Here is a 4,152-nt window from a genome sequence, read left to right as displayed (position 1 = left end):
AGCAGACTCTAGGCTCTGAGCTGTCAACACAGAGCTCGATGCGGGGCTTGAACCTATGAACCACAAGATGGTGACCCGAGCCGAAGTTGGAGGCTCAACCAACTGAGCCACCCAGGTGCCTGCTCTTACTGCTCATTATAACAGAATTGTCTCTCTTTCTCTTTGGGGCTGGGGTATTATTTAATTCATGTGTGAAACTGGTTGGTGTTGGTAGCAGGCGATGACTATTTCAGGTTATCCTCCTGGAGATAAAGTTCCTGATGCTTCCAGAGAATTTTAAGCATCTCTGATGGTCCAGGAAGGAAATCTTCCCTATTTATTTGCTAAGCATTTGCACTGCGTGAGGTTCCGTGTTAAGACTGATACGTTCATAGCGATGAAAGTATGGCCTTTAACAGAGGCCAGCACGAGGAATCGAGGGGCACGTGACCTGTAACAATGAGGTGGCATTGTTCATGTGTGTCCATAGGAGTGTGTTAGAGGCAGCGGTACCCCACCTCAGCTGGAGTCCTGAGCAGCTTGACCAGATCAGGATGCAGGCCAAGAGAACTCACCAGAATGCCCAGTTATCAGAACAAGGCCAAAGCATCCCAGTGAGCAGATAACTCGTGCCCATGGTTCGTGAGTAAGTGAAGTTCATCCTTTCCCTCGGGACTGGACCAGCCCGCCTGGGATCCTGCAGCTTGATCCTTCAAGCGAGTTGCCCCAGGGCGGTGGCCTCTTCTAGGTTCTGCAGGAGCCAGCGGTTCTGGCCTTCCGGCCTTCCTGCTGCTTTTATGCTGCTGTGGCCACAGGGTGGGGTTGATACGGCACCGAGTAAAGGCTCCAGGGCTGCCCACGTGAAGACAAAGCAAAAGGAGGCCAAGGTTAAACACTGGGTCCACCTGCTTCATTCCCTAGATGGGGAAACCGAGGCCTGGGGAGAGGAAGGGACTCGAGTGAGCTAATGGGCGAGCTGGGGGTAAGACTCCCGGCAGTCTCTTCTCCCCTACTCCCCGGCCCTATTTCATAATAGGCCCCTGCTGCTGGCTGCGTCTCTGCGCTTTGTCAATCACTAGTATCTTTCTTGAAACAACAGTTCTTTAACATCGTCACGTATTCAGTCAGTGTTCAAATCTCCAATGGTGTCCGGTCAAAAAACACTTCGAACAGTTTGATCCAATCAAGATTGGGATCAGATGCGCGCAGATGTGACTGGCTGATGTCTCTTGAATCTCTTTTAAACCACAGGTTCCTCCTCCAGCTTTCTCTTTTTGCTTGCGATTTATCACCGGAGAAGGCATGTCGTGTATCCTGCAGATTGTCCGCAGTCTGGGTTTTTGTGATTGCAAACCCATGACGTGGCTTCACACATTGCTCTGTTTTCTGCATTTCCTGTAGTTGAATCTAGGGGTTCGATCAGATCAAGATTTGGGTGCTTTGTTTTGTTTTGTTTTTGCAAGACTACCATAGGAGGACAGACCTGCACAGAGTCTTAAACATCATCCAGTTCAGCCATGTCGTGTTCAGATAAGCTGAGGACCAGGCAGGTGTAGTGACTCATACGGGCTTGCACACACGGCCAAGGCCATGGACATATTCTTAAAGGAAACCACTGAAAATGCTTGTGATCAGTTCCAGTGCCTTGGATGGCTGTGTCTGATATTCTCACTCTACAGCCTGTGCTTGTACCCACCATGCTAGGCCTGCCTCTCGACCTCATCTCACTTACCATTGTGATCCCAGGGCCTGTGATAGACACTCATCTGCTGAATGAATAAATGAATGACCTTACCATTGTTTTTATGTCTCAGAAACCGGCTGCTCCTGGACTGTCCACGGGGGAAGGTATTATAGGCACTGGCCCTGCTGTAGTTTTCCAGAAAGCGGCCAGCCTGTTAGGCACAGGAAGGATCCAAGGGTAAAAGAATGAGAGGGAAGCAGGGCTTACCCCAGAAAAGCAACTGGAATGATGGGGTGTAGTCCACCCAGGCAAGAGGCAAGCCCAGCAACACAAAATCCTGCAGGCAGCACGGATGGGGTGCAGTTGGCAGGGTCCAGCTGTGGAGATGGGGTGGAGGCAGCACTCCAGTCCACGGGGGGAGCAAGCCAGGACCCTGCTCCTCACACTGGGCAGGAACTCAGGCCAAAGATCAAGTCAGAAGCCCTGAGTATTACTTAGGATTAAGTTGAGTTGACAGGAATGGAAAAACCCCAAGTGTCATCGGCTGGAATAGGGTAGAAACTCATTTCTCCCTCATGTTAAATACCCTGAGGGAGTCAGCCCACAGCCAGCAGGGTGCTCCAGGGGGCAAAGATGACAGCGAAGACCCAGCCTCCCCTGACTTGTTGCTCTCTTATCCTCGAGCATGACTTTGTTCCACGGCACAATATGGCTGCTGGAACGCAGCCCTTCCAGGCCATATCCCAAGTAACAGGAAAGAACAGAGGGAAAAGAGCACTCTCCTCCTTAGGGCAATTTCCAGAATTGTGCAGACTACTCCACGTACATTCTCTTGGCCAGAACTGAGTCGCGTGACGACACCTCGCTGCAGATGATGATGAGAAACAGACCCTTCATCTCCAACATCCATTGGCCCACTGGCGGGTCTGTACGTGAAGACCAGAGAGCATCTGTCCAGGGACTCATTAGGATACAAGGCAGACGTGAGCAGAGGGCTCCCAGCTTAGGCGCAGGTGCTTATGTCCCTGCTGTAGCTGCTTATGTCTCTGCTGCCCTAAGTCCTGGGACTTGGGCAGCATGGGGTCCTCTCAGTCCAACTGTGGGAGGGAGACGCTGTGGAGCCTAGCCATGGGGCCTGACCATTGAGTACCTGTCACCGCACAACAGCGGGCAATTTGTAGCTAAGCCCGGCACCGGCCCAGGGAGAAGCAGCAGCGGTAAGAAAGCAGGTGTGTTCATTGTCAAGGACAGGCACACACTCAAAGGCCAACAACTGCTCAATGCTGTGAAAAGCATCTTCAAGACGTTGAGTCTGGGGCCACAGACTGCCTTTTCTCAGGAGGCAGCGAAGGCGCTGAGGACAACGGCTTTTTTTTATTTCCTTAAAAAAATTTTTTTTTTTTTTGCTATAGAATAACCTACACAGAGAAAAGTATACAAATCCTAAACGTATACCTCCACAATTTTCACAGAAGTGGACACACCCAAGTATCCAACACACAGATCAAAAAGTATGAGGCTTAGGTTAAGGTTAAGGTTAGGGTCAGGGTTAGGGTTGGGGTTAGGGTTAAGTTTAGGGTTGGGGTTGGGGTTAGGGTTAGAGTCTAGTATGGTTACAATCTAGTGCTGAACATCTTGTCTCTTATGAAGATTATAAAATCAAGCGGAGGGGGCACCTGGGGGGCTCAGTAGGTTAAGCAGCCGACTTCGGCTCAGGTCAGGATCTCACGGTTCGTGGGTTCAAGCCCCACGTTGGTCGGTGCTGACAGCTCGGAGCCTGGAGCCTGCTTCGGATTCTGTGTCTCCCTCTCTCTCTGCCCCTCCCCTGCTTGTGCTCTGTGTCTCTCTCTCTCTCTCTCTCTCAAAAATAAATAAACATTAAAAAAAAATGTAGAACGTTACTACAACCCTATAAAAGGCCTCGAGCGTCCCCTTCCTGTTACTACCCCCCACCCTGCTCCCAGCATCTAGAAAATCTTTCCAGGCGATTCTATAGTCAATGCTGAGAATCGCTGCCTTTATAACAATGGTTATCAAACTTGGCTGCCCATCAAGTGGGAGGGCAGGGCGGGTGGGATGTAAGTTCAGGCACATGTAGGGTCAGTATATGGCAGCCGCTACTGTCCTTTTTATTAAAGGGGTACAGCCCCAGGAAGACTGAGAGCCCTTCTTTATGCTGATGGGACCCAATCTGGGATAGTGGATGCAGGGCATATTGATAGGAAGGTCAACAGGTAGTGATGATGAGAAGCCAGAGTCTTTCCGGGCAGCACGGGAAATTTCCAGGGCAGCAGGGATTCCGAGCCAGAGCTGATGAGCGGCGGCTGCTGGCTAGCACAGCTGCACGGGCACCGGGGACCGGCAGCTATGGACCCACTTTGGGCAAAGCCAATCCTTTTCCTTCTGCAAGAACAACTAAGGTGACTGCTTGCAGGCTCTCACTGTGAGCTGCTTGCGGAGAGAGAAGCAAACGTGGTTGAGCACCTACC

This window comes from Panthera uncia, unplaced genomic scaffold, assembly GCF_023721935.1.
Source record: "Panthera uncia isolate 11264 unplaced genomic scaffold, Puncia_PCG_1.0 HiC_scaffold_1212, whole genome shotgun sequence".
NCBI classification, from domain to species: Eukaryota; Metazoa; Chordata; class Mammalia; order Carnivora; family Felidae; genus Panthera; species Panthera uncia.
The sequence above is the reverse complement of the archived record's forward strand: the minus strand, read 5'-3'. Positions refer to the sequence as shown.